Source organism: Microtus oregoni, unplaced genomic scaffold (genome assembly GCF_018167655.1).
Source record: "Microtus oregoni isolate MIOR12 unplaced genomic scaffold, Mior012 000019F_ref0000042, whole genome shotgun sequence".
Taxonomy (NCBI): Eukaryota; Metazoa; Chordata; class Mammalia; order Rodentia; family Cricetidae; genus Microtus; species Microtus oregoni.
Genome location: NW_024543078.1, coordinates 8,412,002 through 8,429,083, shown reverse-complemented (window position 1 = coordinate 8,429,083; position 17,082 = coordinate 8,412,002). Strand labels below are relative to the sequence as shown.

General features: G+C 39.7%; 1 pseudogene; it reads right to left on the bottom strand.

Moving 5' to 3' along the window:
• Positions 1 to 14,554: 14,554 nt before the first annotated feature.
• On the bottom strand, positions 14,555 to 15,654 carry LOC121459746 (annotated as a pseudogene).
• Between the last annotated feature and the right edge of the window lie 1,428 nt (positions 15,655 to 17,082).

Below are 17,082 nucleotides of genomic sequence, written 5' to 3'. Positions count from 1 at the left end.
ATCTAACTGACAAACTATGTGGCGAATTCCTTCAAGTTAGAATTTTTCACATACTGTAAAATGATTCTCATGGACTGAAAGAGATATACTTACTTTTAATGCACGTATTCTGTGATGATGTAGCTTAAGCCTCCAAAGAAGGCTCCTAGCTGTGCTGTTTATGAGAATGTAATGTAAATACTTGTTTTAAATTAATAATGACTCTTTTTTTCTATTTTTGTTGTTGTAATGAAAACAATTAAAATTTCCTGATTATGAACCAAGCTTTTTGATAATAAACTATTGCTTTCTGACAGCCTTCCCTGTGTGGTCATGGGAACTGCAGACTGAGCTACTCTTTACTGAGAGCTGCCTAATAACCATTCAGTGAATTGGTTGTCCTACATGGGCCCAGTGTGTTGAGTATACACAATGAAGTTTTAAAACCATACACTAATAGTCATCACTGCTAACACATGGAAAAAAATGTACCTCGCTTTTTGTCCTCGAATCTGGAATCTTGGAAGTAATAGTCCTGGGTGGATGCAATGTCTGTGATGGATTTGATGGGAAGAGACTGAGAGGAGGAGGCTGATCACGGAAAACGGATGTCAAACAGAGTTGTACGGTCTCTTTCATTGCTTTCATCTGTGATTCCTGAGAGCAAAGGGAAATTAATATTTTTACCTATGGCTCTTGTTACAATTTCCCACATTGGTCTTATAATACACTCCCCCCATACAAATAGCGACAGGTTTTCAAATGAAATTTCTTGCTCTGCTTCAATATGATGCCTACAGTAGCTTCTCTACTTGAACACCTTGTGCCCAGCTGGTGGCAGAGTTAAGGCTGTGGAACCTAGGTGAGGGAATGGAACACTGGGTGACAGGCCTTAAGTTAAAATAGCATGAGCATCTTTCTGACCTTGTTTTTGATCTCTGATTTCTCTCTTGCTCTCTCTCCTTCTCCATCCTTTTAGCTCTTCCTACTTTCTTCATCTCCTTCTGCTACCTGATTTAGTGAGATTTGATCAAGCATCCCAAGCTACGGCCACTGCATCTGAGAGCCATTCCCACTACCATAGGATGACCCAGGAGTGTCTCAGGCATTGTCATGAAATATGAATGTGGTCCAATACATTGGTATTCATGGTGTCATTACACATTGTCAACAGTTTGGATACCCATGGAACCCTTCAAACCATGAACTAAACTATGTCCTTCCATCTTTAAGAGGCTTTCACCAGGTATTTGTTTGCATTGTTGAGAAAAATAACTAAGGCAGAGAATTGATTCCAAGATATGGGTCTCTTGCTGCTGTAGACCTGATCATGTTGTCTGTAAGTCTTTGGCTTACAAGAAGATATGGAACAGTTGGAAATGTCAGGTAAGACATTCTAAGAAACTGGAAACAGTATTTGGTAGGTGATTCTGGTGGGGATACAGAGGATCAGTAGGCCACAGAGGGTGAGAGGGATTGTATCAGACATTGATTAGTTGGTTACATATCCTACATCCTGGCAAATTCTCTGACAATGAAATGAGCAGAGTGATGAATTAAAAAGCAGTGGACTGACTGGTTTGATGGAGAACATTTCAAGAGAGCATAACAATCAGGCTGCAGGATGTTGTTCATTGTGCTTAGTGAGGTTTATAATAGGTCTTCAAAGCAGAAACTGGAGCAGAAGGATGTGACATGTAAGTAGTTCACAGAGAAGACACATCTGAGTGCAGTTAAAGTGGGTGGTATGGAACAGATACCAATAAACTGTAGTTGATACCAATATTGGTAGAGTTAAGGTGTGATTGCATACTCTACATGAGGACAATAGGAAGGGACATTTAGGCTAAACCCTCACTCACAGAAGATTCTAGGGAGAACAGTGTAAAATCAGTTGAAAAGAGAGTGTCCCACACAGGGGATTTCCATGGCATCTTTTTAAGGCTGGAGAGATGGCTCAGCAGTTAGGAGTATACACTGTTCCTGTCCAGGACTGGAGCTTGGTTCCCAGCATCAGCACATCCAACTCTGTCTTCTGTCACACTGTGCTTATATATAAAATAAACTGACCCACCACATCTACACTCATAATTTAAAAGAAAAATCAATCTTAAAATGAAAGATGGCCATTGGCTTTGGACTTTTGAACAGTGATGGGTATAAATGTAGAGGTGAAAATCTATAATGGAAGGTTTCAATACTGAGAACCCACAGAAAGCAACATTATTTGCATGATTCTTTTTCTTTTGTTCTGTTCACACCATACATCTAACAGATTAGGTACATAAATCTCTAATTCAGAGCAATAACTCAACTCAGATGCTAAAACTAATGAACAGCCATGAAGTGGTGGTTTTAAATGCTCTGATATATTGTGAAAGACAATGCACATATATTGAATTTTGCTTTAAATTAGGTGTCACATGAGGCCCTGATCTCATCAGGAAATCTCCAGGTTAATTTAATCAACTCCCTTTCTTTAACCATTAAAGGGGTGTACAGAGCCATTTGTATTCTGCTTCAGGCTGTTCTTAACATCTTCCTTCCTGTGTTTCCTTCTTGGGACTGTAACCTGCACCAGGACTTCCTGTCATACGTTTCAGTATGGTTCTTGGTTGACAGTCTAGATGGATACTACCAGGGACCATGGTGTGAGAAATGTCACCAGAATCAGTGTCTTGTTTTCCTACCACCCCAAGAGCATGCTTCCAACTGAACAAGTCTGTTTCTGATGCTGCCAATGCTGTATTCACACAGGCCCAGGGTCAGAATCAGTCACCATTATACTTCTAGGGCTGTCTATACTGGAACTTCAGCCGACTATTTCCTTTGAAGCTCACTACAACCAGACATTCTTTACTGATGTATGAGACAACATGTATAGCATGCTTTCCTCTGGATCTGAAGAACTAATCTTTTCTCAGTTAACTCTTGATTTACCCTTTCCCTCCTAGCCCCAAACTATATCTCCCATTTGTTTTTCCCTCCACCCTTGAAGTGGTAAATTCTGTAGCTAATATGCCCCCATTTTTCAGTATACCCCAGTTGTAGCTCAATTAATAATAGCTTTCTGGAAGCTCAGAATTGATTCATAGATCTTGAGATTCTTTTGATTATTTTGGTATAATAAACTCACACTTCATTCATTAGAAATAACATTGAGAACAAAGTTGGGGTGTGAAGACGTTCTCATAGCATTTACATGATAGTTAAGATTATTTGAACATGAGACAAAATATATCTGAAAGGAGAACATGCATGAAGCATAAAAAAGTCTCATATAGAAACAATAGAGAGAGGTGAAGGACATTTACTTTAAATGGTAGTTCTTTCCCTTATAGATTGAGATAACCTTTCCACCTGAATTTAGAGCTAGTTTGTAAATTTCATATGCATCTTGCTTGATATTTGTTAAAATCAATGTCTAATAATGTAAAAAGAGTTTTTATAGTTCTATGTACCAAAAAAGAGGTGACAGAATTATGAAGTTTAAAGACAAACTGCTCGTCATAGAAAAGCAATCTTATCTCACTTAATAATAATACTAACAGATAAACTTTCTGGCTATTTTCTACATGGCAGGCAGGATTCCTGTCAGACTAGTTATGTATATAAAAATTCAGTCATCCCTCAGCTCTCAGTGGTATGGCTATGAATTGTAGCACCAGGGAGATTTCAACATGGCCTGCCAACAAAAGTCATCAACTAAATACAGGAGGAGAGTTCCTAGAGACTCTCTGGCCACAGCTCTCAGACTAGAGCGTGCTGTGGCAGGCTATGGGCTCACTGCACAGTGGTGCACATGAAAGAGACGGATAGTGAAAGAAGCACATGGCACTACAGGAGAAGAAACAACTCTGTGTTAACCCGAGTTCTGTCCCTGGGCCATTTCCAACCAGTAGAGTGCGCTGTGGCTCTGGAATTTGGTGTTATCCACAAATACTTGCAATGCAAGATTAATTCTCTATTATTCTATTGTCTTGGGGCCAGAAAGTATTATTTTCTGATTGGTCCATTATATTTGATATCAGAACAAAGACCATGTCTCATACTTTTTTTTATTCCTGTAATGTCCAACATAATAACATCTCACAATAGCTATTTTAAAATCCAATAACCATTATCAGTTAAGTAATTATGTCAGATCAGGAAGACTATTTTAGAAAGAACAATTCAATGGCCAGAAATGATAGTCTTAGAAGTTGGGAGATTGCCTCAGGACCTTGAAGACTCAATGTCTTCTTAGGATTTAATACATTTTTCAAAGACAGTGGCAGCAAAGACAGAATAATTTTTTTTTAATGTGAGCTAGGAAAACTTAAGATTATATGTTCCTCTTGGTTTTCTAATTCCATTAAATCTACAAAAATCCCATGTCCTTTGTAAAAAGTGACAGAGCAGTAGTTGGAAGAGATGAGTTGAATATCCCTGGAAAAACCTTGAAGTTAATTTTTTTTATAAAACTAATTTTTGGTAAAATAAATTATGCCTGCTCTACCCCAAAGAATAGAAGTCAGGCTGCCCTTAACTATTAAATGTTAATAACTTGGATAAATTAATAAATGGTAATTCCAAAGGACTAAGATTAGTGAGATATCTACTTACTTCTCTGAATATTTAATTTGTCTCAGGCCTCCAAATCTTACAAAGGAACATCATTAACATTCAGGATACGTTCTTCCTAATTTCTCTGTTATGACACAGTCTACATACTCTGTCCGTCAGCTGTGAAGATGTTTGGATCATAACAGACCAAAGATATATGCCTATGAGAGACATAGTCACACTCCTAAGCAGCAAAATTTTAGCCTGGTCTTAAACTTACCATACAGTGCAAAGTGTACGGCACAGTATCAAAGCATCCACACAGTGTAGGGTTTCCTAAAATGTGAAACCTGAAGATCTTCAAAGGGAACCAATCCCACATGGGCTCTCTCCTACCTGATCCACAGTGAAATGCCCACAGTTCAATTCTGGTAATTAAGGGGCAGCCTCCTTTTTCTTTTTTCTTTTTTTTTTTTTTACAGATTCTCTGAGTGCATATTAGAAATCATTGAATAAAAAGTTCACAAATGCACTGGTGTCCCTGTTCAATATTATCCATAAAATTATTACTAATTGTAGAAAGTTCTTTTCAGAAGGCACAACACTTTAGGTTTAGCCAAGATGACTTTGAGAATTACAAGGATATATAGAAAAAATATTATGAACAAGGTTAGCAGCAGTCTGAATTGAATATGGAAAGATGTCTTCATAACTACTTAACACATCTTTATGGTGCATAAATTACAGAGAGATAGACAAATATTTGTAATACAAATAAATACGGAGGCAGCATGTACCCAATGTCTACATATATATTGCATGCTTAACATACATGCGATATTTATGTACTAGCACAGACTATTACATTGCATCCATTCAATGAGTGGAGGGTGAAACACATACATGCAAGTGTTCTTCACGATCATCTACACTATATTTCTCAGAAAACAATTAAATTCTTAATTTTAATATTTGTTCTTTCACTTATTCTACCTCCATAAATACTTTAAATAGTTTTTTATTTGTTTGAACAATTATTATTTATAGACAAAATGTATTTTATTTGTGATTTTAATGTTTGGAATGGTATTCCAAAGTATGACTATACAATATATATGAAGTCCTATATTTTCGATTATTGACACATGTAATATCCTTGTGCCAATTTCCAAGCTCTCGAACATGAGGACGAGTGCCAAGGCACAGGCATTTAAGACACACTTTTAACAACTCATGGTTACTTCCATTTTCTTTGTTTCTTCCAGAGTTATCAGAGAACAGCATGGTTTCTACATTAAGTATGTCTATCCACGGTGTTATGGAATAAATGTGCCAGTAAGATAAACAAATAACGGAATAACAAACCCACAGAGTTCACTTAATTGATTCTAGCAGAAAAAAATGAGAACAAGGAAGCCATCACACTAGGATTGCTCTGGACGACCGCAGGCAGCAGCAAGCACACACTGTGTGGCTGAAAGCCGAGTCATAATGGCTCCTGGATGGCAACTTACCCTGTCAAGAGATGCTTTCTCAAGCTCATTTTTGGCGACAGCTAACTTCTTTTCCAGTTGGGTGAGCTGTTGGGCCTGTAACAGAGAGGGAAGGCAGCACATTTGAGAAAACACTATACTCGACATATTTGTTCTTCCCGGATAAAGAATGTATGCCTGTTAGTTGATTTAAATTTCAGATGAAAGGCACGAAGTTACAGAGCCATTTGATATGTGTGCAGAGAACGGTATGAGTCTCATGGGTCGAAACACCTTGTAAAGCCTAACTCAATCTTTGTTATATTTGTTAGTTCTCTTATCAGAGATGCTTCTAGTCCTCGGGGACTGAATTCTATCTGCACAACTTCCTGTCTTGATGTCAGACTGTTCATTTGAGTTTTAACTTTATTTGGTGATAGAACAATTGAGACTATAATAAGGCTTGAAGTGCTCTTTTTTCCCCTCTCTCTCTTTATAATTATAAATACCAGTGTGAAGGCACCATCACAAAATAACCAGGACAGGAAATATATTCCCCAAACACTGAATCAAGGAGAACCTGAAAACGGTAGTCTAGCCTTGAGGGCTATGTGGACATGGTTTACATGAGCTGCCTAGTCTGCAAAATTTTGTTGTGCCATTCCAATGAGATTAAAGTAGCAACACTTGATCTTTTACCTCATGTCTCTGTAACCTAGCAAGCCTCTTCATTTCTTCAAATGTCACAACAGGGCTCTTCAGGGAAAGTAACAGTGACTTCATATTTGAAAGATGTATTTTCACAAAAACACCAAACTAACAGTCATAACATATATGCAGAGGACTGGGGAGTGGGAGTGGAAGTGTGTGTGTTTCTGACTCTTTTGCCTGATCTGGGAGCTGTTTCCTTCTTTTTGGGTTGCCTTGTCCAGCCTGGATATGAGGGCTTTTGCCTTTGCTTATTGTATCTTGTTTTGTTGTGTTTGGTTGTTTTCTCTTGGAAGCCTGATCTTTTCTGAGGGCAAAATGAAGAGAAGGGAGAATGGATCTGGAAGAGAGAAGAGGTAGTGATGTGGAGCAGAGAAGACAGGAGGGGGGAGAAACTGTGGTCATTATGTATTGTAGGAGTGAAGAGTCTATTTTCAATAAAAAGAAAAAAATGCACATTCTAATCTTGCCTTAGCTATGTGATCTTGAACAAAATAGTTGACACTTCAAGCAAAAGGCAACAACAGGTTTCTGTCATAAACCATCACTTAATGAGGAACATGATGCTTGGAGAAGTTCATTACTAATAAACACATAATAGTTACACGACTTCAGTTTATAATTCTCTGAGTGTATTCCTTCAGTTTATGTTGATTTATATTAATAGCAAGAAAAATTAAATGTATTTATTTCAGTTGGTGTTAGTAATGCTGCCCTCTTATTCCTTATCAGGAATAATTCAATCATGTCTTAATATAAACAACAGTGACCTTGCAACGTATTTGAAAATGGATTGTGTGTACTGATTACATATTGAAGAAAAAATAAAGTCAAAGACAAAATGCTTCCCTATCTGTACATGTATATTAAGATTTAGTGACAGATGTTACTAAGAAAATAAGGTTAAAAGAGAAATATGGAATACAGAAATATGCATTAATCTCTTCTTTTCATGGCTTAAGTATCTGGACTGGAGAAACAGCTTGGTGGTGAAGACTTAGTATTCTTTCATAGGACTGAAGTTATGTTGTGAGGTTGTTCACAACATCCCGTATTTCTAGGTCCAGGGGAACACAATACTTGCTTCTTGCCTACATGGGAACCCACATTTGCTTGCATATACTCATGTACAGATACATACACATTCAGAGAATTTAAGAAAACAATTAAAATCTTTAAAAAAAAATTGAGAAAGCCATTCATGCTTTTGTCTCTGTGTCTTATGTTTCTTCCTATCAAGAGAGTGTTTATATTTTTTTTTTATTTTTGGAGTTGTGTATTCAAATAAATTCAATAAACAGATAAGCAGTTATATACCAAATACAGGCCTTATAAATTTTCTTTTTAAAATAAATGTTTGTTTAGAATAAAATGCTGTTACAAAGACCAGAATTGGAATCTAATAAAACAATTTAATAAAACAAGGCACAATGTTTAAGGCAAAATTCATGAAGAAAGTATATAAAGTTAATATAAGATCATATTTTTTCATGTCCTTTGGGGGAAGGAGGCACAAGAATTTAAATAGTTTAAGCATTCTTTTTAGAATATTAGCCATTATAAGGCAACATAAATTTGACACAACAGGACTACATCTTTTCCAGAAAACAAACTCCATTATTAATTCACATTTCTGAGTTACATTTTAGTTATATATATACTTATACAGATATTTCTAATACATAAGACTTTAGGTACTGAAAACTAAAGAAGTCAGAGCATACATAATAATTTGACCAAAGTAGAAGTAACACTTTTCAGCATCTTGTTGGCATTTGAATCCCCCGACTTTACAGAGAGCGAAGGTTGGTTATGCAGACAGTCTTTCCCATTGTGTTCTGTTCTAACAACACCAAATGGACTCAGAATACAACAAACCTCAGCACAAGTCTGCACATGACTGTTAGAAAGTGACCACTGGGGTCAGCACTGTTTCTCAGGAACACCGGTGCTGATCACGTTAACTGTGAGAACAGGGATTCTCAACCATCCCTGTACACAAAACCAATCAACTTACTTATGGTTGTAGTAACAGCATTACCAAACTCATCCTTTCTTCCTCCAGCTAGAGTTTTGAATAAACAATTTTATTCAATTTAGTTATGGCCAAAAGAATAGAGTATATTCTAGTAAATGCAGACAGTTTTCTGCATGTAAATAACCTTCACTAAGCTACTAGATTTAATACACACATAACACACACACACGAGACTGAATATTCTATCAATTATTGAGGCTGACTAATGCTAAGAGAAAGCCTAGCAGCACTCATCAAGACCACCTTCTAAGTGTTCAGCTGTGAGTTAGTGGAATGCTTAATTTAATCCTTAGTAAATAGAGATCAAGAAAAATGTAAAAAGAACAGTGGCACTTAAACATATTAAACTATCCCCTTCAGCCTATAGGAAAACGGTGATACAACATGCTATATACCTCAGTGACAATATTTTCCTAAGATGCTATAACTTCTCTTGTCCTTTGTGGTAGCATATACATTTAAATAAAACACCATATAAAAGATACACTTCTTTTCTGGGGGCAGGGTAGCGGTGGTGCTTGATCCTTGGTTCCAGAGGGCTCTTATCTCCTGGTACAGTATGATTAAGATTCCCTCCCCAGAACCGCCCCCCCCCCCCCCGAGAAACCAGCAGGCCTGTGGTGGCAAAGGAATCTCTCAGGATCAGACTTTCTCCTTCAAGTCAATGCAGAAGACCACATGGCCATTACTGACAATTTACCATATAATATACTTTATGTACTGTATTTTGAGTTAAATGGAAGAGTTAAGGCACTTACTCTCAGACCACAAAGGATACTGCTACCAACTATACTATCAAAAAGATTACACGATGATGAAAATATAAAACTACATGCTACTGAATCAATGTTACATAATATTAAATGCTTAGCATGCAGAAGATGAAGCTAACTAAACACTTCTTTTCTAAGCAAAGAAACAGAGTTACATGCTATAAGTCCCACACCTGAAGCCTACACAGCACCCTTCACCAGGGTCACACAGTACCCTTCACCAGGGTCACACTGCCTAGCCTAACTTAAAAAAGCAGTACGTTGATTTAAATGGAGAGCAATACTTAAAATGTACTTTTAGATGAAAGGCAAATCAATTAGGTAAAAATTAGGCACTTGGAACTAAATGCAGCTAAATAATTTTACATATACACTTTTGCTGATAGTCATATCTATAAGCACTCACATGGGAACTTAGAGAATAAACATGTTTTTTATGCAAAGAGCTACTTACTAAATGCTTAATTTGCAGTTTAAAAGAAAAAAGCGCGATTCACCAACGCTACCTGCTGTACTAGTAACGAGGCCAATGAGAAACTATTTTCCAGCTCTGGTAAGAGCAAGGGTAAGAGAAAGCCTACAGCTTGCTGGCTCTACTTTACCAGAGCAATAGAGCAGCCTCCAGCACAGGGACCAATAGAATAATAACAGTATTAAACTCAGTGACCAGGCTATCAGATGCCAGCAACAGACCACTTGGCAAGTCAATTTTAAAACAATTCCTTATTACTCAAAAGAGCTTCACTGACTTAATTTTCCCTATCCTTTGCTGCTTCTAAAGATTTGGGGTTTTTTTTGTATTTTTTTTTAATTTATTTATTTATTAAGGATTTCTGCCTCATCCCCACAACCGCTTCCCATTTCCCTCCCCCTCCCCCGATCAAGTCTCCCCCCCTCATCTGCTTGAAGAGCAATCAGGGTTCCCTGACCTGTGGGAAGCCCAAGGACTGCCCACCTCTATCCAGGTCTCGTAAGGTGAGCATTCAAACTGCCTAGGCTCCCACAAAGCCAGTACGTGCAGTAGGATCAAAAACCCACTGCAATTGTTCTTGAATTCTCAGTATTCCTCATTGTCCGCTATGTTCAGCTAGTCCGGATTTATCCCATGCTTTTTCAGACCTAGGCCAGCTGGCCTTGGTGAGATCCCAATAGAACATCCCCATTGTCTTAGTGTGTGGGTGCACCCCTCGTGGTCCTGAGTTCCTTGCTCGTGCTCCGACTCCTTCTGCTCCTGATTTGGACCTTGAGATTTCTGTCCATTGAGCCTATAATTCATGTTCCTAGAGAAGCTAAATAAGGTGAATCCAAAGACAATCACATAGGCATCCTCAGGAATATTAACCTTCATCAGGCGATGAAAGGAGACAGAGACAGAGACCCACACGGGAGCACCGGACAGATTTGCTTTTCTTAACATTCAAGCAAGGAGCCTCTTCTTGAGCCTTCATAAACCCAGTATTTGCAGTGTCTGTCAGAACTGGTCTGCACTGACATACTGCACTATTGAGGGTTGCCTTTAATTTTTACTTATATCACCCCCAACTTTCTCATATTTGAAGTCAATTTACAATGTATGTTTTTTGTTGTTTTTTTTTGTTTTGGTTTTTCGAGACAGGGTTTCTCTGTGGTTTTGGAGCCTGTCCTGGAACAAGCTCTTGTAGACCAGGCTGGTCTCGAACTCACAGAGATCCGCCTGCCTCTGCCTCCCGAGTATATTAGTGACAAAAATTTAAACATCAAGACTTTCAGACCAGGAGGCCCCTCTGGCATACTTCTACTGAGCTGGGTCCGTGGTTTACACCTGTGACTCGAGCAGCTGGGAAGCTGAGGCAAGACTGGGCTACACACAGTAAGTTCAAGGCTAGCCTGAGCTACACAGCCAAGCCCTGTCTCAGAAAATAAAATAGCTGTATTATGAAAATTAGCCCTTGCCAATTCTGAAACTCTAAGAGTTCATTAGCTGTATAAATAATGGAATTCATAACCAGCGAGACAGACTACCACTGCTACGGCATTCAGCTGACTTCAGAAGGTGATCAGAATTCTAAATGGCCAATTCCTATCTCACTAAGCTAATGTCTATTATCAGTTTTCTAAAAAAGGAAAAGGATGAAAAAGGAAGAAAAAAAGATTTTAGCAATCATTGGCAGCTCTTGTAAACGATAAGGCCAATGATGGATTAAAAACAAAAAAAAAAGTAAAACAGCAGTTGTGAAACGCTGCTATAGTGAGTCCCCTTACCTTTTCCTCAAAATAGTGTAGTAGGATAATTTTTTTATTTAGGAATTTTCTTCCTGTGTTTATCGAAGTGATGTTTGTACTGCTAGCATAGTTAATTGTACAATAGAAGTTATAGTCTTTGTACTTCCCAAGTATGCAGCTGTAAGCTGCAGACTGCTGGATTAGGACAGGCAGTGACACTTGGGCAGTATCCAAGTGTCAAACTTGTAAATGCTTTGTAATTAGATGACTTTACTTAAACAACATAGAATATTTTCATGGAAAATGCTCAGATGATGGGACCCTATTCTTCTGGTTTAAATACTTCTAGTTTTTTGATTGACAATCCTCTAGTACTAAGTGATAGCTTGAGTAGCCTTTTAGGAATTACTTGTAAATAGCCTTGTAAATAGAGCATCTAATGCTACTCTTTCCGCTTCCTAGAGAGAAGCTGTACTGTTTCATCTGTCATAAATGTAAATATTCCCGCCAGTGGCATGTAGATGTATCTATCCTATGGAGTTCTTTCAATGAAGTGTTTTTTAAATGTGTAGTTAAACTCTGTGAACAGTGAGCCAGGTCAGCGTGTAGCTGTCTTTTGGGCAGGGGTTGGGTTTATAGGGATAGATGCAGGGCCTTGTACATGCTAAGCAAGCTACAGTCAACGCCTAGCATAGATAGCTTTTATAAAGTCTGCCGCCACGAAACTCTCGTGTTTCATGACATAACACAAACACACACAAACCTTGAATTACCCTATAATCTACTAATATAATCTACTAAAATAAAAGCAATATATACAAGAAACCTACCATGCAAATATTGTCGGCATACAGCTGGCTTCTAACAAAGCACTCTTCAAGATCACCGGCGCCCTAATGTGATCTGAACCTACTGTTAGCGCTTACCAACCAGTCTTCATGCTACTACATACAGGCTGCTTATTCGATCATCAGTATTGAGAGTCAGTGTTTCCTAATTCCAACTTAAAGTTTTAACATTAGTTTTTATTGCGTAATCAACTAGCTAGCAAATTTGTTAATTTCCAATGACAATAATTTGTGTTGCTACTTTTCTCCTACACTTTAAGGATACAACATTTAGCGTTTTCTGTTCTGTTTTATTGATATTTCTTTCTCAGTGCTCAACGGTTCTATGAGATGAACATAATGAGCTCCACTTCTGACTATCTTCGAATAGTCATGTTATGTTATCTAGTTGTAGTTTTTCTTTCAAATGCAGAGGAAGTTTTGGTTTAGTATATAGTAAAAGCAAAGGAGACACATTTTGGTGTGGGAGAATTGTCTGTATTCTGTCAATCATGTTTTAAATAAACACTGATTGGCCAGGCAGAAAGTATATATAGGTGGGAAAACCAGACAGGAAGTAGAAATGATATAATGAGAACAGGAGAATTCTGGGAAGGAGGAAGTTGATTCCTCCCACTCCTGCCCAGATCACCGAAGCAGCAGGATGTGATCTGTCTCACTGAAAAAGGTACTGAGCCACATGGCTAACATAGATCAAAAAAATGGGTTAATCAAGGTGAGAGAGTTAGCCAGTGAGAGGCTAGAGCTAATGGGCCAATCAGCTTTATAACTTAGAGATCTATGTGTGATTTTTCTCTGGGACTAAACAGCTGGGGATACCGGGCAGGACAGAAAACCCCAACAAACGAGCCAGCCCCCTTGATGGTTAAAATCCACCCCCACCCTAACCCACCCCCACTTTGAGACAAGTTTTCATGTATCTATCCCAGGCTGGCCTCAACCTTACAATGGCGCCCAGGCTAACTCTGAACTCATCTTCTGCCTCTACCTCCTAGTGCTGGTTTGGAGGTATGCACAACCATGGCCAACTTTTCTTGATTTAGTCCATGATTATAAAGCAGTTTTTCTTAGATCACTTGCCATCTAGATTTTCCTGTTGGGAAATATTATTATAGATTATTCTATCTTTTGGCAAATAGATTGATCACTCCCATAAGTGTAAAAGCCATGCTTACAAGAGATCATTGCAATTAGCAAAATGAAGTTAAGATGGTCATGGAGGCAGGTGGTGGCACGCACCTTTAATGCCGGCAACAGGAGGTGGAGGCAGGTGGATCTCTGAGTTCCTGGCCAGCCCATTCTACATAGAGTTCCAGGCCTGTATGGCTCGGGTATTATCTACATAGTTCTTTACCTAGCCTGTTAAAGCACATTTCCAAGTGTTCTGCAGAGTTTCAGGTTGCAGGCTTCTCTGAAATCATTTCTAGAATAAGGTTCCTCGCTATGATTAAGGCACTGTAACACATCACAACTAGACTGCATATAGTTAGTAACAATCACACAAAACAAGAGCTGAAGTTTAAATTCCATTTAAAAGGGATAGTCCTCACAGTACCAGTTGGTTGGTCAGAAAGGCTCAAGAAGGGATGACGCTCATCCTATTTACAGCCTAGTGTTCAGCACAGATCAGGACAACTCTGGAAGCACAATTGTGATGACTGACATCTTAGTCAACCCAATGGCCCCAGGTAACACCACTCCAGGCTGATTGTGACTGCTCCTCAGAGTGTACCATTCTTCTAGTGTTTGAGCAAAGACTTAGTAAAAATTGTGACCAACCAGCTGATGAATTCTGAACTGCCATGCAGAATAAATTACACTCAAAGGACCTAAGCACGGAACTGGACTCTTTCTAAACAGATAGATCACTGCAACTCTTACATGGACAGTCAAGATGAAAACACTAAGGCTTCCAATCAACTTCAAGCTTCATTTTCCTTTTGAATCATCTTTGCTTAGTGTTTTAGCATTGTCAACACCCACTGCTGGTCAACCAAGAAGGACCTTCTGCATCCTGTGCGCGGCAACACTGGCCTCATCTTCTGAGTCAGACTCACTCTGGGACGTGGAGCTGTGCGAGGCAGAGCTGCAGGGGGAAGAGCATTCTGGAGAACACAAATAGTGCATCAGGGGGAGGCGGTACTTCCCACAGAAGTCCACAAACTTAATTTGTCTGACACAGCAGTCAAAATAGACTCCGCCACATTTTGGGTTTGGGCAATTGCTGGCTGAACCCAAGTATCTAAGGAGATTCCCAGGAAGATCATAGGGAGTGTAAGAAACACTTCGGATCTTAATGGTCCTTGCAGCTAATTCCAGAAGAGTTGGAGGGTCATATGTTAAATCCCTAACAAAACGGACAACCAATGGATTTCCTCGCAAACTCAACTCTTCCAGATGAATAAGGTTGAGGATCTCACGAGGCAGATATGTCAGTAAGTTATTGTGAAGACTCAGGGAACGAAGGGAATGCAACTGTGAGAGCTGAGGAGGCACACTCTGGATTTTGTTGTCACATAACACCAAGTAATTCAGAGAAGGAAGATTTGCTAATTCTGGTGGGATTTCTTTAATGAAGTTTCCTCCAAGGTATAAGCATTCTAAACTCTGCAAGTTCTCGATCTCGGCAGGGATGCTCTGCAGCTGGTTGCCGCCCAGGCTGAGGGTCTGCAGCGCCCGCAGCTCCAGCAGCGAGGGGGGCACCTCCTGGAAGCAGTTGCCGCTGAGGTTGAGAACCTGGAGGCTGCAGCAGAGCAGCGAGCGGGCCAGGCCCTTGGGCAGCGAGCCTGGGCCGCCGAGCCGGTTGTTCCTGGCCAGCAGCGTGCGCAGGCCGCTCAACGTCAGCAACTCGGGCCCCAGCGCCCTGAGCGCGTTGCCGCTCACGTCCAGGAGCTGGAGGTGCGGGAAGCCGCCGCCCAGCGCCCTCGGCAGCGACGTCAGCCGGGTGTAGGCAACAGCAGCCGCAGCAGCGCCTCCCGCAAGCCGCGCCGCTCCTCCGCGCGCGCCTCCAGCTCCGACTCCAGGGCCTTGGCCGACGCCTTAAGGCGGGACCAGTTGAGTTCGGCATCCCCGATCGCGGCCTCCTCCATCCCGCCCAAAGCCCATGCCGCCGCGGCCCAGCGGCGCGCCCCGGAACCTCACGCCGAGCGCGGCGTCGGAAGTGGCCGAGAGTGTTTATATTCTTGATTCTGATGAGATCTTGCAGTTCTAACTCCTTCCGTGGTCATTGAAATACAGAAAAGCACTTGAGAGAGACAGGGTAAAATAAGCATTGGGGTGGAGCGCCTCTCGTTATGCCCTCATGGAGAATCCAAACTGAGATAAAAACTGAGCAAAAACAGGCCAGTGGAAATATAGCTACACATGTACCCAACCAACATCGCTGGCCTCCTTCCAAACTACAGGTGCTTGTATTCTATCCATGAATGGCTGGTACTTTCTACCTTAGGGTGTAGGTGGTGTCTCGGTACAGCCTATTGTTATAAACGAGAATCATCAAGACGAATCTTCTGATGGGCAGAAACCTGGCTATAAAAGAGGCAAATCATGAACTGGAAGCATAAGACTTCCAATGCAAAAATTAAAAACTAAACCTGTTTACATAAAACACAATCAGTCAAGAGACGAGTAGGAGGGACAGACGTAGTAGTGCTTTATCTGTATCTGTCACACAGTTATGTACTTTTAGAGCAGTAGGAAACAGAAATGCGCCACTTGCAGGTTTGCAGGACTGTACTTGAATGCAATGCCCTCCAGTCGTCTGAATGGGTGTTATTATGTCCACTCTATGCAGACCTCCCTTTTTCTCCACCTGAGAGGAAATGCCAGCATTTGTAGATCATTGTCCAGCCTTGTCATCCTCACGACACAGGGACAACAATCTGAGATGGAGGAAGGCAAATGCTTGATCAGTGGAGATGGGGAAAAGAATCTGATGATTAGTTTTAGTTCATTGAGCAATGTATTTAATCCCTATAAGTTCAAGTTTTTTTCTATATACAATAAAAGTATCTGTAAAATAATGGAAGAAATAAAAGCAACACAAAGTAACTTACTGATACTTAATGAGAAAGGTACTTTGTTGACCTCCATTTATACATCGTGAAGGAGGAGTCAATATATTCTAGTATGCTTATTTCTGGACAAGGAAAATGAATTCCAATAAAATAGAGCATATGGTTCAGAAACTATTACTATTAGCCACCTTAAAGTTTTCTTTCTTTTTTTCTTTTCTTTTTTCTTTTTCTTTTTTTAACCATTCCTGAGATCTTTCTGAGTATGAGCAAGCTTCATAAGTGGGAAGCTCACAAAGAGAATACTGATATGTTGTCCTGGTTTTTAAAAGAGCAGTTGTTAAGTCAATTCACACACTGTGTCTATACTATATACAAGAAAGTTCCGACAATAGCTACCACACAAGAAGACATGATAGTTAGGGCGCTGATCCAGAGAATACACTAGTTAATAAAGTTAACTTTATAAAGTTTACTTGAGAAAATATAATGCACTATAAATTA